This window comes from Elephas maximus, chromosome 12, assembly GCF_024166365.1.
Source record: "Elephas maximus indicus isolate mEleMax1 chromosome 12, mEleMax1 primary haplotype, whole genome shotgun sequence".
Lineage (NCBI taxonomy): Eukaryota > Metazoa > Chordata > Mammalia > Proboscidea > Elephantidae > Elephas > Elephas maximus.
The window spans coordinates 85,875,088-85,900,564 of record NC_064830.1 but is presented as its reverse complement, the minus strand read 5'-3'; positions in this window follow the sequence as shown (position 1 = coordinate 85,900,564).

The window sequence follows — 25,477 nt, the reverse complement described above, 5'->3', positions numbered from 1 at the left end:
AGAGACACCATGGAGAATATCCCAGTTCTGGGCTAGTGGAAATACAGTTAGTTTTTCCAAGAAGCTCCTAACTCAACTTCTTAAAGCACACTTTCTCTCTGGAGCCTCCAGGAAGCTAATTTTTGCAATATGTGTGATGATTTTTAAACACCCTATAGAAGTTCATCTTCTTTTTTAAAAGAAGCAAGTTAATTACTTAGAAAAACAACCTCAGTATGAAATATTCAAAATGAAAGGTGCCAAGAACGGTGGATTTATTGAATTTTAGGGACAGAAGATACCCTTAAACTTTGAATCACCCATCTTTTGTATAAATGTCTCATGCAACCTCCTGTCTAAAAACAATTCAGTCTCTCTTTTGAATGCCTTCAGTAGACAGTAGCTCACCAATTTTGGAGGTAGATTATTCCATCTTTGTGTAGACAAGAATTTCTTACACTGGTCCCAATATATTTATCATTAATTTAACCTCATGGACCAACAGAAAAGTAAGATTAATATCTCATATCACAATTCTTCAAATATTTGAATTCAACTATTGTATTATTAATTTATTCATTCTCTAGCCCCCAACAACAAAGAATTTTCCATCCGCAAATGTCAACAGTGCCAAGATTGAGAAACACTGCCTTAGCCCATACTCATACATAGAAAGAAATTTTATTGTCCCCAAGGAAGGAACTTAGATGACATGAAGAATTATTTTTCCTCAAAGTGAGACATGCTTGAGGATTGGGGGCAGGGGGGTGGGGGACGGGGAATGTCAGGCCCCATAGCTTTCTTTTTTTCTAAATTTACTGGAAATTATGAAAATGAAGTTCTTGCCAGTCTTCAATTCTATAGTCTTCTAAATAAAGTTTTCCCTACTTTGTTTTTCATTTCCGGGTACTTATCTGAAAGAATAGTGAGGTGCCTTGTGGCTGTATATAGAACAGAGAGGACCCTTTTCTCAATGCTTATAATTAGCCTCAAAAGCTCTTCACTATCTCTCCTGGCTGCCCTGGTCTGGGCCGACTTCTATCCTGGAGTTGCATACATGAAAGCACAGCCTAGCAAGTCTTCAGCCTGTGCCAATAATCTGCCTGTGATTTCCAGCCACTTGGCAAATTCTCCTTGTAAGAATTGTGATTAAGGACACAGAGCACTTGTTATTGCTACTATTCTTGCTAATTAGTTTGTTGAATGCTAATGACCAGAGTATGGCTTGCTATGAATAAATAGCAATAAATAAACAAATAAATAGAGACAAGTTTTTATTTTTCTTTTAAAGACAAAGAAAAACCCAGGGTAATATTTTCAAGAAAGGACTGTTAATATCCTTAATACATAAAAAGCTCCAACAAATTAATAAAAAAGAAACCCTAAAACCTCACTAAAAAAAAAAAAACCTCACTACCTACCAATAAAAACCCATTGCCATTGAGTCGATTCCAACTCATAGCGACCCTATAGGACAGAGTAGAACTGACCTGTAGAGCTTCCAAGGAGTGCCTGGTGGATTCGAACTGCCGACCTTTTGGTTAGCAGCCATAGCACTTAACCACTACATCACCAGGGTTTCCAATCAATAAAGAGCGAAGTAAAACTGTAACATTTTAGTCCATAAAATTATCAAAAATTTTTGAAATATTCATTGTTGATTAGGGGTAATGTAAATATGACCTACTAAGGGAAATGAAAATTAGAAAAAAATTCCAAAAAATCCAATCTGGGATTACATATTGTTGTTGTTGGTTGCCATTGAGTTGATTCCAACTCGTAACAACCTCATGTGTGCAGAGCAGAACTACTACATAGGGTTTCCAAGGCTGTGACCTTTTGGGAACAGATTGCCAGTCCTGTCTTCCAACACGCCTCTGGGTGGGTTCTAGTCACCAATCTTTTGGCTAGTAGTCTAGCACTTAACCATATGTATGACCCAGGGACTCTTGGAATTATGTACAAATAATTTTTTTAAAAATAATAACTTTTGGATCAATAGTTCTAGAAATTTGTCTTAAGGAAATGATCAGAAATTTAGACAGAACATTTATACAGAAGAATGTAATAAAATCATTTATGATAGAAAAAATATATAAACTATCTAAAATGTTAAATAAACTATATAACATCCTATGATAGAATAAGGAGCCCTGGTGGCACAGTTAAGTGCTCAGCTACAAACAGAATGGTCGGCAGTTTGAACCCATCCAGTGGCCAAACAGGAGAAAAAACTTGGCGATCTTCTTCCATAAGGATTACAACCTAGAAAACACTATGGGGCAGTTTTACTCTGTTACATGAGGTCACTATGAGTCAGAATCGACTTGATGGCATACAACAACAACAACATGATGGAATAATATGCAATCATTAAAATTATGCTTTTGTTAGCATTATATAGCATAGGAAAATAATCCCAATCTAATGTGATAAGGAAAAATATATAAAATGTTCTAGTATATATAATTGTGTGGAAGAAATGAGAATGAATGCAGATGAGGAAAAAACATTAAATTAGTTAGATTAGTAGCAGAGGTAATTACTAGATGGTGGAGTCTTAGTGATTTTTTGTTGTTGTCTTTACCTTTATGATTTTTCTAATTCCTCTAAAATAAACATGAATTACTTTTATAATTCAAAACTTGTTTAGCTCCATAGATAACATCCAAACTCCCTGAAGGATTGAATAGCTGGACTTAGGACTGTGGTTGACCATGGTCTTGGAGAACATCTAGCTCAATTGGCATAACATAGTTTATAAAGAATACATTCTATATTCTACTCTGGTGAGAAGCTTCTGGGGTCTTAAAAACCTGTGAGCAGCCATCTAGGATACTCCACAAGTCTCACCCTTTCAGGAGCAAGGAAGAATGAAGAAAACTAAAGATATAAGGGAAAGATTAGTCCAAAGGACTAATGGGCCACATACCATGGCCTCCGCCAGACTGAGTCCGGTACAACTAGATGGTGTCTGGCTACCACCACTGACTCCCTGCCAAGGATCACAATAGAGGGTCCCAAACAGAGCTGGAGAAAATGTAGAACAAAATTCTAACTCAAAAAGAAAGTCCAGTCTTACTGGCCTAACAGAGACTGGAGAAACTCTGAGAGTATGGCCCCAGGACACCCTTTCAGCTCAGTAATGAGGTCACTCCTGAGGTTCACCCTTCAGCCAAAGATTGGACAGGCCCATAAAACAAAATGAGATTAAAGGGGCACGCCACCCCTGGGGCAGGGACTAGAAAGCAGAAGGGGAGAGAAAAGCTGGTAATAGGGAACCCAGGGTTGAGAAAGGAGAATGTTGACTTGTCATGGGGTTGTTAACCAATGTCATAGAACAATGCGTGTACTAACTGTTTAATGAGAAACTAGTTTGTTCTATAAACCTTCATCTAAAGTTTAAAGTACAATTAAAAAAAAAAAACTTGTTGAAGATTTTTTTAAATCTGGAGGCAATATGGACTAGTGAGTGTATTACTGAATTTAGAGTCAAATAGACCAGAGTTTTACTCCCAATTTAGCTTCTTTCTAAGGGTGGACCTTGAGAATACTACACTGTTTTCTGCGAACCTCAGGCTCTAAATGGGGATAATGAGATGATGTATATAAAAAGGCCTAGCACCATGACACCTTGATGTTGCTTAATAATGATTAAATAATTGGAGAACGAAATCTGGAATATGAGAAGCCAGAATGAGGAAACTCCTCTCGGGATGAATGGATTCACCCAGACATGACAGTATGGAAAATCCTGAGTTAGAATTCTAGATCTGTTACTTACTTGCCTTGGGATCTCATGGAAGTTGCTTAATCTCTCCAAGAATCAGTTTCAACTGTAAAATGACAAATAACAAAAGTACCTACTTCAAAGTACTATGAGTGTCAGATGAGATAATTCAGGAGTTGGCAAATTATGGTTCATGTGCCAAATTTGGTCCACCACATTCTGTGCAAATACAATCTTATTAGAACACAGCCACACCCACTTGTTGTCATATTGTCTATGGCTGCTTTTGTGTTACAAAGGCAGACTTGATTTGCCGCCACAGAGACCATGTGGTCCTAACCAAAACCAAACCCGTTGCTGTCATGTTTATTCTGACTCGTGGTGATCCCATGTATTACAGAGAAGAATTTCTCCATACTGTTGTCTTGGTTGTAATCTTTACGGAAGCAGATCACCAGGCCGTTCTCCCACCACGCCGCTGGATGTGTTCGAACCACCAACATTTAGGGTAGTAAAAAACCCAAAACCTGTTGCCATCAAGTTGATTCCAACTCATAGCGACCCTATAGGACAGAGTAGAATTGCCCCATAGGGTTTCCAAGGAGCAGCTGGTGGATTCGAACTGCCATCCTTTTGGTTAGCAGCTGTAGCTCTTAACCACTGCACCACCAGGGCTCCTTTAGGTTAGCAGCCAAGTGCAAACCATTTGTGCTACCCAGGGACCTTCTTTGTGGCCCACAAAGCCTAAGACTTTTACTATCTGCACCTTCATGGAAAGTTGCTGACCACCGAGATAATGTATAGGAACTGCCTAAAACAGTGCCTGGTGCTCAAAAAGTGATAACTGCTGTTATCATTACTGTTATCATTATTCACTGTTTCCTCTGCTTAGTAGTAATTCTGACAAATCACATAGTCCAACCCTGTTTTCATCAGTATTAAACCTGAAAATCCAGATGGATGAGTCATTCTTGTTGAACCACTCTTTAATACCTGTCGGAGAAAGAGTTCTTAAAGCCCTCTTCTGTAATCCATTCCAATACATATCTATCATCACCTTTAGGGAAATATTTATCTCCTAGCCTTCCCTTCACGGATGTTTCAATGTGTGCTCTGTCACAATCAAGATAAAGACCTTGTGTGAAGTTTTTGTACAGCAAACTCTCTTGCCTCAAGAATAGTATGTAGGCTCTTCACAATTTCCTCCCTTGATGATTGTTGATGTTCGGTGCCTTTGAGTCTGATTCATAGGGACCCCATGTGACAGAGTAAAACTGCCCTACAGGGCAGCAGGCAAGGATGTGGAGAAACTGGAACCCTCATCCATTCCTGGTGACACTGAAAAATGGTACAGCCACTGTTAAAACAGTTTGGAGGATTCTCAAAAAGTTAAACATACAATTACTTGAAGATTTCACAATGAGCTTTGAATCCCGGTGAAATCCAAGCAGAGTTCCACTCTCCCACGAATCATCTGGGAGTTGCGGAGCATTTAGGTCTAGGTTGGGGAGCAAAAGTTTGCATTTCTAACAAATTCCCAGATGATGTTAATGCTGCAGGCCCAAGGAGAATACTTTCAGAAACTGTGGGTTATAGAAAAAACTTGTGTGTAAAACAGAGCTATAGAGCCTTAAGAATTATCTCATCTACATTTAATCTTTATCAGAATCCTAAATAGGTGATATTATCAGTCCATTTAACATATGAATACAGCAAGATACAATGGAGTGGGAGCAGTAATTCTCAACCGGGGAAGACTGGTAAAGTTGGAAATTATGAGTTGCAAACTTATATGCCTCCAGAGGCCATGTGGAATCATTAGTGAATGAAGTAGCTTTCTAGCAAATTGGAACACGCATACTCTGTCTCCAGTTGCTCTTATGTGAGACTAGAGGACCAGCATGACTAGATCCTCCAATTCTTCAAGAGAAGCCAAACAACCCAATTTTTAACTGTTGTTAATTAATTGTAAATTTCAAAAACACTGTGTGAGCCAGATAATATGCATCTGTCAGCTAATTTTGGCCCAGGCATTGCAAGTTTGCGCCCTCTCTGCATTAGTGCTTCTCAATCCTTAGTGTGCATAGAAACCATTTAGAGTTCTTATTAAAATATGGATTCTGATGCAAATGGGCCTAGAGTGGGGCTTGAGGTTTTTAATTGCTAACAAGATCCTAGGTGATGCCTATGCTGCTGGTCCCCAGGCCTTGGATTGTGCTTTGAATAGCAAAGCCCTAGAGTTTTTGGGGCTGTGAATAGGAAGCAGCAGCATTACCTGGGAGCTTATTAGAAATGCACATCCTTGGCCTCTGCTCTTGAAATACTGCAATCCAATTTCTGCAGCTGGGACTTGGAAACATGTGCTTTAAAGTATTCTCTGAGTGATTCTTATGCACATTGAAGTTTGAGAAGCACTGCACTAGATCAGTGATTGTCTGCCTTGGTACACACTGAAAACACCTGTCGCTAGTTGCCATCAAGTCGATTCTGACTCCTGGCGACCCCATTTGTCAGAGTAGAATTGACCCATAGGGTTTTCCTAGGCTGTAATCTCAATGCAAGCACATTGCCGCGCCTTTTCTTCTGCAGAGCCGCTAGGTGGGTTTGAACTGCCAACCTTTTTGTTAGCAGTCGAGCGCAAGCCATTTGCGTCACCTAGAAACCTTGAAATACCTAAGGAGCTTCAAAAATCCTGTTGCCTAAAGCTCTTTTAATTGATCTAGGATGGAAATGGGCACCAGAATTTTTAAAATGTCCCAGGTAGTTTTAATATGCTGCCATGTTTGAGGATCATTGCCCTAGAAGTTCGTATCAGAATCTTCCAGGTATTTTTTCCAAATTAAAAAAATAGGAGTATGCTTTTCGAATAGAAGAAAAAGAGGGTTTGGTTTTGTTGCCATTTAGGTAAGCCTGGGAATGAGAATTGCATATCCCTGAAGTCTGCTGTACCTATCCAGCAGCTTGTATGACTAGGAGGATGATGCTGAGAGGCTATATAGGATGGGCTTCCCAGGTCCCAAGAAGCCAGCACCCCTGCTTCCCTGGTACTGCACAACTTTTCCCAGAGCCAAGACCCTGCCAGGAAATGAAGCTACCACCACACTTGGCCACTTGGAGGATAATAAGCAGCCAATGCCTGGAGCAGCCAATGGCCAAAGTAACTGATCCACAAATGGCCCATCTGGTCAGGCATAGAGGGCTATCTTTAGTGCCTTGCCTGGTTGTATAGTTATAATGTAAGCCACTCTCTGTTATGCTAAGTTAGTTGGTGACCAGTAAAATGTCCTAAATAACAATAATAATCCAGTGGAGAATGGCTTCCTCTCATAAGTGGTATCTGAAGGCTCTGGCCTGGACTGTGGTCTCTAAAGACCAGATGAGCACAGGAGAAAGTTGGGCTTATCCAAGGCTTCAGAACACAGAGAAAAGATCTGATATTAGAATCCCAGAGGAGGATGAGCTTGTTTCCAATGCAGAATGTGGAGCAAAAGAATAGAGCCCTAGAACCATAGAGTCCACCAAAGATACAAAGAGAAGGAATGGGAACTAAAGCTAACAATGAGCAATAGAGAGGAAGCAAAACAAAGCAAGCAGGTTCTGGAGGCAAAAGTTGGAAAGCATCCCAGAGGACCATGGGATGCAGGTGGATGCAGACATTTATGGGATGCCTGTATCAGGGTTGATGGGCTGGAAAGGCGATGCCAAGGGCAGTAGGCCTGTTTGGACACGAGCCTTCATTACCTGACTCCATATCTGTCAGACTGTCAACAAATATCTATTGAGCCCCTCCTCTGGGCCAAGTTGGAGCCCTGGTGGCACAGTGTTTAAGAGCTAGGGCTAAACGAAAATTCAGCAGTTAGAATCCACCAGCCACTCCCTGGAAACCCTATGAGGCAGTTCTACTCTTTCCTATAGGGTCACTATGAGTTGTAATTGACTCGACAGCAACAGGTTTTTATGAGCCAGACAAAGGATGGAGTTGAACTAAGGTTCCTCGATTTTACTGACGAATAGTTTTAACATTTTGCAAATATTTATTGAGTATCTTTTATATTCAGGTACTGTGTTTAACTCTAGAGGTATAATAGCAAAGAAAATAGACTACACAGTTGTACCCTGATGGAGATTACAAGCTAGTGGAGGAGGTAGGTAGTTGATAAACAAAAAAACACAATACAAATAAGTATACTTAAGTGCTGAGAAGAAAAAACATAGGGCACTAACAAGAAAACTTGTCATAAGTTCAGGGGTGTGGAAAAGTTGCCCTGAAGAAGCAGAATTTGAGTAGATATGTGAAGGGAGACTAGAAGTTAATTAAGACATAGCTGCAGATGTGATCCTTGCAAAGGGAACAGAATGTGCAAAGGCCTAAAGGCAGGAAGGAGAACGATGCTTTCAAGAAATGTGTGACTGGAACACACAGAATGAAGAGAAGGAACTAGCTCTTGCCAAACATAGTATGCAATGTGAGAAACGTGGAATTTTATCCAAAAGGAAAGAACTTTATCCATTTAAGGGCTTTAACAAGAAGGATTACCTGATGAGTGACCCTGGAAACACTCTTCAAGTTTTCAGACAATGATGGTACCCTTGACAGTCCCCAGTAAGAGGAGTTTCTCCTCAACTCAAATTCTCATTTGATCAAGAGCTTTCAAGGTTTCCAGGTGCTGGAAGCTAGCATATCCCAGCAGTGCTCTAAGTTGGTACTAAATTCAGAATTCTGCATCTGATCACCAAATGTTCATAGGACCCATGTATCTTTTGATCCTCCTGCCCAAGAGGTACAGCCAAGATCAAGTGGCACAGCTATTGTTCGCCTGAGCTTTTTGCTAGACAGTGGCATAGTCAATTTTGTGTTTTTCAAAGAGCATCCAGGCTACCCATGCAGAGATGGATTGGAAGAGACCCTAGAGCAGATGTACTTCTAGCATTGTTAGTGTGCTATCTCTCTATATTTGTCTACTAGACTGGTTGATTGGATCCACATATCCTTACTGTGCTCTCTCTACATATTTGTCTACTAGAAGGGTTGAATTGAACCCACCATCCCCTTAGTGTTTTTTCTCCTGCTCTGTCTGTAAATTTTCTACTAGATGGTTGAATTGGATCCAGGATGTCCACACTATGCTCTCTCTATATATCTGCGGATTATAGTGGTTGAACTGGATCCAGAATCTCCTTTAACATATACTCCATCCTGGGCACATGCACGATTCTGAGTCCCAGTGAGTGGGTCAGATGGATCTGGAAATAGTGACATATGGATAGATTCTAACGGTGTGAGGCATCTGGAGACCGAAGACCACTGGGTTGGTGACATTCATCACTTATAAGTTTACCAAATGGAATATCAGCCAAGTAGTGGTAACAATCACAATATTTGAGAGTCAGCTTACTTATTGGGGCTTACAGCTACCTAGTAAATATGCAGGAGGCTCTCTTAGCATCCTTCCTTGAAGGCAGCCTTGACAAAATTCCATTCCCATTACTAAGCAGAGTAATTAACTTATTGCCTTCGAAGAGGTCTTCTGCGATAAACTGGATAGAATGTTGGAAATGTCCAAGCTTAGAGTCTACCTGTGAAACATTGTTCCCTATAACCAAGCTAGTGGCATTGTCTCTACTATTAAAGTTGAAGGAGCCCTGATGGTGCAGTGGTTAAGTGCTTGGCTGCTAACTGAAATTTTGGTGATTCGAACCCAGCAGCCATTCCACCAGAGAAAAGACCTGGCAATCTGCTCCCATAAGGGATCAGAAACTCTATGGGGCAGTTCTACTCTGTCCTATAGGGTTACTATGAGTTGGAATTGACTCAAAGGCAATAGCTTTTTTTTTTTAATTTAAAGTTTAACTGGATAAGCCAAGTTTGAGGAAAGGGAAATAAGACTTTTAGCTACTGGAATGTTATGGTAACCTCTAGGAACTAGACAATCCCTACACTTCTTTTTCTAGAAGAGGTTAGTAACCCACACTATCAGGATGGAAAAGTGGGAATTGAACTACTAGTCATTCCTACACAATCTTTCCTAACCTGCCTCTCATCAACCCCATCTCATACCAGCCCTCATCCCTTCAAATCACTTCCTCTTCTCTCTGCTTGGGCCATAGCAAGCTCATTCTCACCTCAGGGAACTTCCTATGGCTGTCTCCTCTGTCGGGAACTCTCCACCCTGGATCCTTTGTATTGTCTTTCCACTCTCATTACTCAAGTCTCAGCCCAAATGTCACCTCCTCTGAGGCCTTCCCTGGTTATCCTATCACCTTCTCACATCACCCTGTTTTATCTCCTTCATAGGAGTTATTGTTGTCATCTAAGATGAATTAGGGTATATAAGTGCTTATTTGTCCATTGCCTCCTCACCTCCACAAGAATGTGAACTCCAGGAGGGCAGGGTTGTTGATGTCCAGAACGGTGCTTGGCAATATGGCAACTTCAATGAATACTTTAACAGATGGATAAAGCTTTAGACCAATGGAAGTAATCAGAAACAAGGTCTGAAGGAAAGGGTTGTCACTGAAAATTAAGAAGATAAAGAATGAATGGGAAAAAAGGAGAGGTTGAGGCAGAGAGAATTAAGAAGGAAGATGGAGGAGCTTTTGGAAGCTGTGCCTGAAACACTTTCCAAAGATACCAGAGCCAGGAAAGGAAGCTCTAAGGGGCCAAACTGGTTCTAACAGCTCAAGAAACACTTTGTTCCTTGAGTTCATAAGTGTTGTTGGAGCCCATCATCTCAGGGAGGAAGTTTTGGCCATTGTGCTGACCAAACAGAGGGGATAGGCTTGAACTAAAGCAGGGGGAAAGGCAGAAAACATGACCTCAAACTGTGGAAAGAAGGGTGGGGTATTGCATATTCTAGCCTTGACTGACGACCAATGCTATCAGCTTACTCAGGCTGTGGGCCAGCAACAGGTTGGCCTTCTTATTGTCAGCTCTTTGTCCCCCTAGCCAGGATCTGGAACCAGCCTTATTTCTATGCTCAGTGGCCTGGGAGGCTGGTGAGACCCAAACTGCCATCTCCTTACACACCCTCTGCTTGGCACCCAGTTCAAAATACTCTACTCTGATTCCCCCTCTAATTTCGTACTGGACTGAGGCCTGTTACAGTAGCCTTAGCAGCTGGGCCTGACACCTTATTAGTTCATTGTAGCCCCTTGTGCCAGAGGTAGGAACAGGCTATCTGCCTTGCCCCAGGCACGTGACCTAGGTCTTCAGTTTTGCAACAGAAAAAAAAAAAAAAAAGCTGATATCCTGTCTTGCCCTCCAGATACAATCAGTGTCTATAAAAGTGGGAAAAGGCTGGGGCTTACATACTGAAACACTCATTATATACCAGGGTCTGTATTACGTCCTTTCATGGACTCTGAAACTGACCTTGGTTTGAACCCCAGTTCCACTTGGGTACGTCTCTGTGCCTCAGTTTCCCCATCTGGATAAAGTGGGGATAATAATAGTTCCTAACCTATTGGGCTGTGTGAGTCAGTATATACAAAGCACCTAGGTTATCACCTAGTAAGTAGTAAGTGTTTTAAATGTTGCCTATTTTTTTAATGCGCATTATCTCATTTAATCTTCATAAATTGGGGGCAGTAATTACTATGCCTAGTTTACAAATGAGAATATCTAGACTCAAAAACTTTCAATAACATGCCCAAGGTCCACCTCACCAAGCTGCCCCAACCAGCCACTGCTGCACCACCCTTCCCAATTTCCCTGGATGAGACCCTTTGAACACCAAGGCCATTACCCTAAATTAAAATCAATTTTTCTACAGGCACTGAACTTGCTAAATTGGACTTCCTGTGTTGGCTTCTGCACCCTCTTTCCATACACCTGGCATTCCATATTGGCCTTTATAAAACCAGGTCACAGCAAAATTAAGCTCGAGAGGAGCAAAGCAGACCACATCAGTGCTCAAACCAAGGTAAGTCAGGTATTCTAGGCCCTGTCATCTAGCAGGGAGCATAAAGGACAAAGTCTTTGCCCTCTTGGTGCTTACCCACTATTGCAAAAGAGAGACAAAACCAAAAACGAACCCATTGCTGTCAATTCAATTTTGACTCATGGTGTCCCCATGTCTTACAGAGTAGAACTGCTCTATAGTATTTTCTTGGCTGTAAGCTTTACAGAAAGGAGCCTTGGTGGCACAATGGTTAAATGCGAGGCTGCTAAGACCAAAAGGTTGGTGGTTCGAACCCACCCAGTGGCTTCGTGGGAGAAAAGACTTGATGATCAGTTCCTGTAAAAGATTACAGCCTGGAAAACCCTATGAGGCAGTTCTATTCTGTCACATGGAGTCACTATGAGTTGAAAATTGTCTTAATGGCACACAACAACTATCTTTATAGAAGCAGATCTTCCTTAGTGTTGCTGGGTGGGTTTAAATTGCCAATCTTTTAGGTTAGTAGTTGAGCACAAGCCATTTGTGCCACCCAGGAACCTTTTTAAAAGACAGATAAACTAGTGAATATGTAATAGAACAGGTATTAATAAGGGCTCTGTAACAAGCGCTATAGGAGCCCTGGTATCACAGTGATTTAGTGCTCGGCTGCTAACCAAAAGGTTGGCAGTTCGAACCCAACAGCCACTCCCCAAGAGAAAGATGGGGCTGTCTGTTTCCATAAAGATTACAGCCTTGGAAATCCTGTGGAGCAGTTCTGCTCTGTAACACATGGGGTCACCATGAGTCAAAATCAACTCAACAGTAATGTGTTTAACGGGCTATTAAGTGCTATAAAGCAGAATAAAGGCTCTACTTTCTTGTATGTACCATAAAATTCTTCAACTTCCCTTAAACTCTTGCTCTCTGATTAACATAGCCATATTTCATGACCTGCCATCTGACATACATGGTCTTTCCAAGTGGCCAAGAAATTTCAGAGCAGACAAGGGAGTAACACCTAAAAGATTAACTCCACAGAACAGATGGCTTGGTTATTTCATGCCAGTTAAATTAACCATTCGGCGGTCTGATCCATTGCTCACTGATCAAGTCGCAAAGAGCCTCTTGCGCTGGTGCAGATATCTGATTTAATGCAAAAAACGCTAAAGGAGACAGACATGAGGGTCACACAGACAACTGAGCAAATATTGAGATAAAGAAATTGCACAATGGCAGCACGAGGAGGCAAAGGGCCAAGTGGAAATTGCAGGATGAGTGATAGGGGCTAAAAAAGCTTTATGTAGTTAGGATGATGTTAGGGGGAATGTGTGACAATGCCAATTATTCAATCCATTTAAATAAATGTTATTGCAATAGTGTACTTACCCTGTTCCAGAGTCTGTGCTAAGCCTTGGAAAGGAGGAGGGGGAGATTCAAAGATACATCAGGTGCTGTCCCCGGCTTAAAGGAGCTCACAGGCTAGAGCTGAGACAAATTCAGAAACATAGAGTTGTATTACAATATACAGCAGAGAAAGGGACCACAGTATGATCCTGGTTGAGACTGGACCCCATAGTCATTGTTCCAACTCTTGATCAGGAATTAAATAGTAACTAGATTGACTTGGGTGGCAGAAGCATTTAAGTGCCCAGCTGCTGGCTGAAAAGTTGATGGCTTGAATCCACCCAGAAGTGTTTCAGGAGAAAAGTCTGGCGATCTACTTCTGAAAGATCACAGCCATTGAAAATGCTATGGAGCATAGTTCTTCTGTGACACACATGGGTTCACCATGAGTTGGCATTGACTCGACAGCAACTGGTTTGTTCATTTGTTTTGGTTTGAATTTAATTGACACATTCTAAAACTAACCAGGCTGTAACAACACATGTGATATAATTTAATACCACATACCCAGATGCTCTGAAATGATGGATGTGGACCAGAAGGACAGGTCACATGCCTACACACTGACGGTGGAGCCAGCCCAGAAGTGTACGCATCCTCTTGCCATCAGTCATTACGGGAAGAGATGAATCTCAGGATCCAACATGAGGATTTGAGAGGCAGGCCTTGACTGAGAAAGGAAAAGGCTCCTCTTTTTTCCTGAGATTATTAGTAAATTTAGGCCAAAACACTGAGTTTTGAAAATGGTACTCCTCCAGTAGTGAGTGCAAGCTGCCCCTTGCCTCACGAAATAAGGAAGAGGCTAAGTCAGAGTTCCCAAGGAGATACCTAAGCATGTGTAGCAGATATAAGTCAATCTCTCAGTTATATGCGTAGTAATGTGTGTAGTAATTTCTTTCCATTATCTCCATAGCTCCAGGAGAGTCTCCTTCAAAGCTACAGCATTTCACAATGTGGTTCTGGTGTTAGAAAAGCCAAACAGATCAATGGAGTAAAATAGAAAGCCCAGAAAAGGCCGGTGTAAGTGTGAGGATTTAGTATGTTATAAAAGTAGGATTTCAAAATGGCAGAGAAGGAATGAGCTATTCAACAAATAGTATTTAGTCATTTGGAAAAAAAAAAAAAAGATGACTGATATTATGGATTGAATCGTGCCCTCCAAAATATGTGTTGGAATCCTATCCCTTATACCTGTGGGTGTAATTCCTTTTTGGAATAGGGTTTTCTTTGTTATATTAATAAGGTCTTTTCAGTATAGGATCTTCCTTATTCCTTATTCATGAGTAAAGAAGGCTGAAGAAGAACTGATGCCTTCGAATTGTGGTGTTGGAGAAGAATATTGAATATACCATGGACTGCCAAAAGAATGACCAAATCTGTCCTGAGAGAAGTACAACCAGAATGCTCCTTAGAAGCAAGGATAGCGAGATACATACTTTGGACATGTTGTCAGGAGGGATCAGTCCCAGGAGAAGGACGTCGTGCTTGGTAAAGTACAGCGAAAGAGAGGAAGACCCTCAACGAGATGGACTGACACAGTGGCTGCAACAATGGACTCAAGAATAACAATGATTGTGAGGATGGCGCAGGACTGGGCAGTGTTTTGTTCTGTAGTACACAGGGCCACTATGAATCAGAACAACTGGACAGCACCTAACAACAACAGCAATGGTGTAGGATGTATCCTAAACCTAATAACTGCTGAGTTATAAAATGAGTAGGTTAGACAGAGGAGGGATCACAATGGGGAAAGACAGAGACCACATGAAGATCACCAAGGAACCGAAGAACACCGGCGCTACAAGGACCTTCCCCAGAGCCGGCAGAAAGAGAGCCTTCCCCTAAAGCTAATGCCCTGAACTCAGACTTCTAGCCTCCTGAGCTGTGAGAAAATTAATTTCTGTTCTTTAAAGCCACCCACTTGTGTTATTTCTGTTACAGCACACTAAGTAACTAAGGCACTTACATTTCACCACACTGAAAAGGTAAATTCCAGATGAATTAAAGAGCTAAATGTAAAAACAATCAATAAAGGGGTAGAAATAATGTGAGACTATAAAACATAATGTTTATATAGGCTCTTCTTAAGCAAGACAGAACACTCAGAAACCATGAAGGAAAATTCTGATAATTTTTTTTAATTGTACTTTAAGTGAAAGTTTACAAATCAAGTCAGTCTCTCATACACAAACTTAATACACACCTTGCTATGTACTCCTAGCTGCTCTCCCCCTAATGAGACAGCACACTCCTCTTCTCTACTCTCTGTTCCCCATGTCCATTCAACCAGCTCCTATTCCCTTCTGCCTTCTCATCTCACCTCCAAACAGGAGCTGCCCACATAGTCTCATGTGTCTACTTGAGCCAAGAAGCTCACTCCTCACCAGCATCATTTTCTGTCTTATACACCAGTCCAATCCCTATCTGAAGAGTTGGCTTCGGGAAGGGTTCCAGTCTTGGGCTAACTAAGGGTCTGGGATCATGACCTCCAGGAAAATTCTGATCAATTTGACCACAAAAAAAACCTGATTATATTCTGTATGTTGAAAAATATCCTAAGTAAGGTCAAATGGTAAGTAACAGGCAGGAAGAAAGTATTTGCAATAGATAAAATAGCCATAAGGCTGATATCCAAATACATCAAGATTTCTCAAAAATCCTAAGATAAAAAACACTAAAACTTAATAAAATTGGACAAACAGTATAAACAGGCAATGCTTGAAAAGACGAAATGCATATGAAAAGCTGTTTAATCTTACTAGTATTCAAGAAAATGTAAAGTAAAACAACAGGGATTTTTGTGGGTTTTTCCAACGGAATGATAAAATTTAGGCAATATTAAGTACATGTTTATAAGCCTGTAGAAAATTGAACATTTCTATACAATTTTGGTAGGAGATCAAATTGGTGAAGATTTTTTTTTTTTATGAGAAACTTTAACAGTATCTTTAAGAAAAATAAAGAAGTGAAACTAACCTTCTACCAAACAATCGTGGTAGGAGTCATAGAGAAATCCATAGCCACAAAGTGGTGCCTATAATTGGAGAAAATCCAGCAATAGCACAACGGTTAAATAAATGATGGAAAATCCATGCCATGGGATGCTATGCAGCTGTTAAACAAATGAAGTGGATTTACGTGTATTTATCTGGAAATAACTTCAATACATATGGTTAAGTTAGAAAATAAATTGCAGAATAATACAAATGATATGATGCTATTTCTGTTAAGAGAAAGGGGGAAAAAAACTCATCTAAACACAAAGCCTACGTGTATTTTTAAAGGAATACGCTAACATACATTATATAAAAAAAAAACATTATATAGATATAGATATATACACATGATGTGTAGGGAATAATTGGGAAGATGCACACTAAACTGATATTAATGGCTACCTCTGAGATGGGAATGTTGGAGTGGGGTAGGGAGATGTGAAGGGGAATTTCACTTCCTATTTTGTATATATCTGCATTAAATGCAGGCACGTGCATTTTATGATATTATGATAAGAACGTGTTAAGATATCCTGCACCAGGAAAAAAGAATGGAAGAGAGGAAGAAAGAAGGAAGGGGGGGAAGGAAAGAAAAAGGAGGGAGAAAGTAGAAGGGCCAGGTTCAAAGGAGCTTGTATGAAAGTTATTATGAGCTTGGTTTGGCCCTTTGATTCTGGTTTCTGAAAATAACCAGAGCAATCAAGATGCCTTTGTTTTCCAAAATAGCCAGTCAAGTAGCTTCTACACAGGCCCCATACCTGTTAAACTAATTTCAGGAAGGGAGGGGGGCCTAATGGAGTCATGCATATTCATTGATTGGGTTGATCATAACTTTACATTGAGGCCCAAACCAAAACCAAACGTATCACCATCAAGTCGACTCCGACTCATAGCCAGCCACCCTACAAGGCAGAGTAGAACTGCCCCATAGGGTTTCCTATACTGTAATTTTTATGGGAGCAGATCACCACATCTTTCTCCCTTTGACCAACTGGTGAGTTTGAACTGCTGACCTTTCACTTAGCAGCCAAGAACTTTAACTGTGCCACCAGGGCTCATAGCATTAATGCCTAAGTCACGCATATTCAAATAATTTGGACCTCTCTTTGAGGCCTCCTGCAACAGGGAGAACCTCCATGCACAGGAAAGAGAGGCACGTCACTGGGGACAATGGAGGCCCTGTGCAGGGAACTCGCCGAGGCCTTGCCTGATGTGCCTCTATGCTCATATCCTTTCAGGTTATAATAAGTGGGTAACTGTAAGTAAGTATAGGTAACAGTCTCTGTGACATTTTCGAGTTGTTCTAGAGAATTAACAAAACCACAGGGAAAATGAGCCAGCAGGGACTGGCGGTAAGAGTTGATTTGTGTAGACTCAGTTCTAGGTGGCTGGGTGATAAGGAAAGGCTGCATGGGCAGTCAATGAAGACGGATCAAGTCCTTCTACCTTGTGACCTAGTAGTCGCAAGTGAGTAGAGAGAGAAAGAGACCAGCTGGTCTGAAGTGCAGACAGTTGTGCAGACTCCTGAGCCTCCAGCTACTCCCTGATGACCTGGTCTCAGGTGGCCAGGGATGTTTTGGCCAGGCTCAGGATAGCTGGGGATGAGGTCTGATCTAACTCCAGGCAGTTAGGGTCAGAGAGTGGAATTGCCATAGAAGTGGCTGTCGAGGAGGAGTAGAAATGTGGGAAGGAAGGTGAAGCCTGGATCCACTTCTACCTGGGAACTGGGTTCGTGCTAATCCTGCCACAAAGTTAGCATCACAGTTATGAAGTTTGGATTTTATCCTGAAGGTAGAATCATTATAGGCTTCTAAACAAGTGAGATATGCTCTGAGATTTATGCATGATATATGGGATCAGATGCTCTCAGAGTGACTGCAAGCAGAAAGACCAATTAGAAACCTGTTGGAACGATCCAAATAGAAGATGATGATGGCCTGAATTAGGGCACTGGTCCAAAGAAGCTTCCTGGGAAAGGTGAGATTTCAGGTGGGACTAATTCAATTGAATAAGGAAGCCTGATTTAAATCAAGGCTGTAGGTAGAGAGTGGGTTAAAGTAGTGGTTTTCAAACTTGGCTACACATTGAATCATCTGACGAGCTTTAAAATGACCAATACCTGGGCCTCACCCCCACAGATTGTAATCTGAATGGTGCGAGGTGCTTCTTAGGTATTTGGAATTTTAAAAGCTCCCAATGATTCTTATGTTTAGCCTAGACTGAGACCAAATCAAAAAACCAAACCTGACTCATAACTCATAGTGACCCTATAAAACCAAAAAACCAAACCCACTGCCGTGGAGTCGATTCCGGCTCATAGCGACCCTATAGGACAGAGTAGAACTGCCCAGTAGAGTTTCAAAGGAGCGCGTGACGGATTCGAACTGCTGACCTTTTGGTTAGCAACTGTAGCACTTAACCACTACGCTGCCAGGGTTTCCTAGTGACCCTATAGGACACAGTAAATCTGCCCCACAGGGTTTCCAAGGCTGTAAATCTTTACAGAAGCAGATCGGCACATCTTTCTTCTGCGGAGCGGCTGGTGGGTTTGAACCACAGCTGATAGCTTAACCAGTGTGCCACCGGGGCTCCTCTAGATTGAGAAGAACTGGGTGGAAGTAGGGGAAGTCAAGCAGAAAAAAAAAGAAAGAAAAGGGGAATTGAGATAAACCCTTCAACCAGAGAGAAAAATAAATTAGATAAGAGCCAAAATCCTCTTCAACCTGAGAATGAATTAAAATGATTAAAAATATTAAGGAACAGCAAGCAATTTTTTTCTAACCTGAGAATATAATTAATGCAGAGAGGAAAGCTGTTATGGACAATTTATATGTTGTAAACTGAGGGAAATGAGTACCAGCCTACAGTCAGTCACCTTGAGCAGAATTTTCCTAAAAGGGAAATAAATTCTAAAAAAAAAAAAAAGGCAAAAGAAAAAGATTGCTATATGGTTCTAAAGATTTTCCAAAGTCTAAAGCCCATTTTTATATCATCCTTTGCAGAATCAAGATTAATTTCTTCTCTTTTTTTTAGCTACAAGACAAAATTCAAAAATTAAAGACATATTTTAGAAGGTACAAAATATATGTAATACAATTGCCCTTCGATATTTTAGCAAATCATAAGTAATTTTAAAAGAAAAATAATTATATTTTATTTGAAATAAAACACATTGAAAAGAAAAATAAAAGCTAATTTCTATTGCATTATTTCATTTTTTCTTTGTATATTAGTTATCTGCTGTTTACCTCGTATTACCCCCAAAACTTGGTGTTTTACAACAAATACTTATTGTCTCATGACTTCTGTGAGGCAGGAATCTGGGTACAGTTAGCTGAGTAGCTCTGGCTCAGAGTCCCTCACAAGGCTGCAGTCAAGCTGTCAATTAGAGTTGCAGAAACCTCAAGGCTTGACTTGGGGAGGATCCATTTTCAAGCTCACTCACATGGTTAACAGGCTTCCCTTAGAGCATGCTAGGCAGAAGGAGTGTGCAAGACTCAGAGTTGACATCCCATTATTTTCATTGTTTTCTATTTTGTGTTTATTTTACTTTGGGTGAAGGTTTACAGAACAAACTAGCTTCTCATTAAACAGCTAGTACACACATTGTTTTGTGACATTGGTTGTCAACCCCATGACATGTCAATACTCTCCTCTTCTCAACCTTGGGTTCCCTATTACCAACTTCCTTGTCCCCTCCTCCCTTCTTATCCTTGCCCCTGGGCTAGTGTTCCCCTTTAGTCCCCTTTCTGTTTTACAGGCCTGTCTAATCTTTGGCTGAAGGGTGAACCTCAGGAGTGAATTCATTACTGAGCTAAAAGCGTGTCCAGGGGCCATACTCTCAGGATTCTCCAGTCTCTGTCAGACCAACAAGTCTGGTTTTGTTTGTTTGTTTGTCTTTTTGTTTTGTTTTGTGAGTTAGAATTTTGTTCTACATTTTTCTCTAGCTCTGTCAGGGACACTCTATTGTGATCCCTGTCAGAGCAGTCGGTGCTGGTAGTCAGGCACCATCTAGTTGTGCTGGGCTCAGTCTGGTGGAGGCTGTGGTAGTTGTGGTCCATTAGTCCTTCAGGCTAATCTTTCCCTTGTGTCTTTGGTTTTCTTCATTCTGCCTTGTTCCAGATGGGGTGAGACCAGTGGAGTATCTTAGATGGTCGCTCACAAGCTTTAAGACCCCAGACACTACTCACCAAAGTAGAATGTAAAACATTTTCTTTATAAATTATGTTATGCCAGTTGAGCTAGATGTTCCCCGAGACCATGGTCCCCACAGCCCTCAGCCCAGTAATTCAGTCCCTCAGGGAGTTTGGAGGTGTCTGTGGAGCTTCTAAGACCTTGCCTAATAACAAAGAATTTTTTAATGTCTTGGTGACTACCAAATATTTTTCCTCTATGTTACTTCATATAATCCTCACAAAGATCTTGTGACAATTACAGATATCATTCCTTGAGTGTTTAGCACATGCTAGGTACTACACCGTGTATATGTATTACTTCATTTAATCCGCCCCCAAATGCTATGAGATAGCATTTTAAAGTGGCACACAGAGTTGTGGAAGAGTAAAGGCAGGCTTAAATCCAGGCTAGTCTGACAACAAAAGTCTGGGTTTTTAGCCTGGTCACGAAGTGGTTAAGTGCTATGGCTGCTAACCAAAGAGTCAGCAGTTTGAATCCACCAGGCGCTCCTTGGAAACTCTATGGAGCAGTTCTACTCTGTCCTATAGGGTTGCTATGAGTTGGAATCGACTCGATGGCACTGGGTTATGCTATACAATGACATGGTTATCATTGTCACTTTTCTTCACTTCTTTTGTATATGAGGCCCAAAGGGGCTCAGTAAATCCTTTAAGGTCACACAGCTAGTAAGTGGCAGATGGGAATCAAACCAGTGTTCTCTGATTCTAAATTCTGTGTGCTTGCAAGATACCTTGGATTTGATAAGTTTGTTTCTCATAACAGCCTATGAGGTGTATAATCTCCCTCCATTTTTATATGAAGAAACTCAAGCTGCAGTGAAGGAGTTGCTCAGTTATCATGTGGAGGAGCTAGTCTCAAAACCAGGTCACTTAACGTCAAAGACTGTCATCTTCCTATTGCCTCACATTGCCAGTGAGGTAGACATTGATGTCTACAATCATAACAGGAGCAACATCTGTGGTAATTTGCATTTATTTCATGAGAAACTGTGGTAGATGCTCTCTTCCAGTGCCTGTTCAGCCCATGCCTCCCAGTCTAAGAACTGTGCTCACCAAAAAGCATGGGCTCCAGAGTGCTATTTGTGTCATGTTCTTCCACCCACTAAAGCTACAGCTAATTGAGCCTGGCTCAAGCTAGAACAATAAGATCCTCTCTCTCAGGCATCAGGAATTGGGGCCAGGAATTCTAAGTAATTTGCCATCCCAGAACTGAGGGCGCCATGTTGGAGCAGCCATTGGTGACTATGTATAAGCAAGAATAGGAAACCAGGCTTTTAAGAAAGAAGGGTGGATCAGACTCACTAAGAAGAGTGATTCTGACTCATAATGACCCTATAGAATAGAGTAGAACTGCCCCATAGAGTTTCCAAGGAGTGCCTGGTGGATTTGAACTCCTGACCTTTTGGTTAGCAACTGCAGCACTTAACCACTATGCCACCAGGGTTTCCACTCAGAAGAGTAGAGGTGAGAAACCATTTGCCCCAACAAGAGAGAAATAAAGTTGGCTACCTGTGTTTCTTCACTGCTTTCCAGTCCACCATGAGTCTCAGCTGTGCATACAATCTTTGGATACTCTGAGATATCCTGTTTCTTTATGTGTTTAAGGTCCCTGGGTGGCATAAGCAGTTTGCTATTGGCTGATAACCTAAAGGTTGACAGTTCAAGCCCAACCCGGGGTGCCACAAAAGAAAGGCCTGGCAATCTGCTTCCATAAAGATTATGGTCAAGAAAAGCCTATGGAGCAGTTATAATCTGTAACAAATGGGGCCACCATGAGTCAGAGTCGACTCAATGGCAACAGACTTGGTTTCGTTATGTGCTGGGCCTATTATTTAGGAGTTGTACATATTTTCTCCTTCATTTCCTTTCCTTCTTTTTATTCATGGAAGTGGACCCTGTGCTCACTGGCTCAGGGGAGGAAGGCACCTCAATGGAAAGCCAGTTACCAGCCAGACATCTCTTCCTGTCCTGGATTTTCTTCTCAAAAACCAGTGGGCCAGATATTTCCCAGTATTGGCAAAGAAGAGCAGATATTTAACCCAAGACGTTTTCCTACTGTGGGGGAAGGAAAGAGAGAAGAAAAGAATGAGAGTGCATGAGTGAGCTCTCTGGGACCCAAAAAGAGGGAACCTATGTTCTGCTTCCTGGTTGTACCAACAGGACCACAGCAAGACTCCAGAGAGGAAATGTCCCCATGGTGTGACTAGGCAGGTGGAACCAGAGGCAACCTCACTCCAAGCATGAAAACAAAGTAGTAGAGAGTCCTTAGATCCAAAGGTCCACATGGCAGACATGACAGACATCTCAGCAACAATCTGTGCAGACCAGAATCTAAAGGCCGAAAATTCATCCAGCTGATGCCTCAGGTGACATAAGATAAAAAACCATATCCCAAGGAAGGGATAGTCCCTATTTACACACACAAACAGTTTACATTCTATGCTGCTAACTGATAGATTGGTGGGTAAGTCCACTCAGAGGTGCCTCAGAAGAAAGGCCTGGAGATCTACTTCTGAAAAATCAGCCATTGAAAACACAGTGGAGCACATTTCAACTCTTGCACGCACGGAGTGTCTTAGTCATCTAGTGCTGCTGTAACAGAAATACCACAAGTGAATGGTTTTAACAAAGAGAAATTTATTTTCTCACAGTCTAGTAGGCTAGATAGAAGTCCAAATTTAGGGCATAGGCTACAGGGCATAGGCTGTCAGCTCTGGAGGAAGGTCCTTGTCGTCAATCTTCCCCTGGTCCAGGACCTTCTCTGTGCAGGAACCCCAGGTCCAAAGGACACACTCTGCTCCCGGCACTGCTTTCTTGGTGGTATGAGGTCCCCAACTCTCTGCTCTCTTCTCTCTATTATATTTCAAAAGAGATTGGCTTAAAACACTATCTAATCATGTAAATCTCATCAATATAACCACCGCTAATCTATCTCAACTTCATAGCGATAGGATTTACAACACACAGGGAAATCACATCAGATGACAAAATGGTAGACACTCATACAATAGTGGGAATCATGGCCTAGCCAAGTTGACAAATATTTTGGGGGGACATAATTCAATCCATGACACGGGGTCACCATGAGTCAGAATTGACTCGATTGATACTGGGAAGTGAGGGTATACCCCACAGGAAGAAGTGGAATTAACTGTTCTGATATTATTAAAGGATTCAGGGCTTGCGGAGAGACACTGTTTTAGAAAACAAACAACTATATACATATATATCAAACCCACTGCCCCATAGGGTTGCCAGGGCTGTAAATCTCTATGGAAGCAGATTGCCACATCTTTCTCCCACGGAGCCACTGGTGGTTTTATATATATTTATTTCCTAATTTTCAAGTTTTTATGCTGAAATGCATACCCACCATACTTGAAATAAGTTTACTTAAAGTAGCTCAAGTGGGTCTCTGTTGAGGATACACTATCCTTGACCAAGATGGCTTATGTGGAAAGTAAATTAGTCAGAGCCAAATATACCTTTATCAACATTCTCTCATTTTCTCCTGTGGCTGGTTCATTCAGTGCTAATAGCAAAGTTCTTAAAATGCAGCCTTCCTGCCAATGTGGGTTAGTTAACTTCAATGTGTTTTATGTCACAAAAGCCAAGTCTAACCCTGATCCGCTTTCCCCAAGGATGTGTCTTGCGCATTGTGCATTGTACAGACTGGCCAACCGATGTCCACAAAGTCCTGCTTCCCCTCTGATTTTTCTCAGTTCTGCTCTGGAGTGTTACCAGGCTGTGTCTGGACTCCAGGTGAGTACTGGGATGGGAGCTCCAACATGCGCTGTGATTCAACTCTCAGTTATAGGCTATAAAAGCATCTATGGTGTGGCCACAGCCCTTCCACCCAATTAACTTTGAGCTTTACCTTCTGCCTATATGTCTACTGCTGGGCTCTCTCATCTTCCGTGGTACCAACACTTTCCCAAACAAAAACCTCATACCTTTTAGATATTCACAACATTGCTTACCCTGTCGCCCCTAAGACACCCAGCTACATAGCCAGGTGCATCTCTCTACCATGTGGGAGACCCAGGTTCAATTCCTGGACAATAGAGCTCAAGTGCAGCCACCACCTGCCTAATACTGGAAGCTTATGTGTTGCTATGATGTCGAACAGGTTCCAGTGGAGTGTCCAGGCTATGACAGATTAGGAAGACAGGTCTGGTGATCTACTTCTGAAAAATCAGCCAGTGAAAACCCTATGGATCACAACAGTTCGATTTTACTGTGAGTGAGTCAGGGCTTGACAGCAGCTAACTGCAACAATACAACTAAGGTTCTAGAATGCCTTGCCCCCAAGCCTGGCCCATTTTTAAAATCAAGTTATTTGGAAAGTAGCTTCAATCACAGGTCCAGTGAAAAGTCCTATTTGGTATTAGCATAGGTTTGAGACCCTACTACTGGGTCTGGTCTTGGTTTTAATATGTATTAAAAAAAAAAAAAAACATGGTTATGAGGGAAAAAGGAAAAGAAAATTTCCCTTCTGTGTTCATTCTAATTCCTCTCAAGGCATGGTGATAATGGGAGTCAGAGGTGGTGCTTCCTTGGAATTAGCACCAGGGATTTCCCCAAACCCAGTGACAAAGCATTAGCTCTATCAGGTCTCTTGGACTCACTGCTCAGGACTCACAGGACTGTGCAGCGATCTACCTCAGAAGCTCCCTCTGAGCACCACCCTCCCTCAGAAAGTAAGACCAAATGTATTCAGTAGTAGGCTTGACAGAATATACTGGCCTGAATTACTGAGAACAAATTACCCAAGGCTGTTGTGCACTCCATCATCTATCCATGCCATACTCGGGAACTCAATTTTGTGTTTGGGAGATAGCGAGGGCATGACTTGGCATAGCAAAGGCAGAGCGGGTACAGCACACTGCATCTTCATTGCTAACTCCAGTGAATCATTCATTAGCAGGTTGGTGCATCCGAGAGTGAGAAACACACTAAACCTGATTAAGAAGGAGAATTTATCACCCTGCCTGGAAGAGTAAACAAAACAGAGGCGCTGTCCATCACAGTGGGGTCTGACACCACCTTGGCGGCCAACATCTGCTCTGCTGGCAGAGCATTCGCCTCAGAAAGGGAAGAGCAAGCACAGAGTTTCTAGAAAAGCTCTGTGCCCTGCTGGTTCTGGGGTCACAGGGCAATTTCCCAAATAGACTGGGGGTGTCTAGAGCCCTGGTAGTCTTTGGAACAGTGGGCGGGTTAGATTGCATTACTGATCCACCCGATGTCCCTGTGCCCCCCCCCCCCAGCTGTACCTCTCTGCGGGGAGGGAGA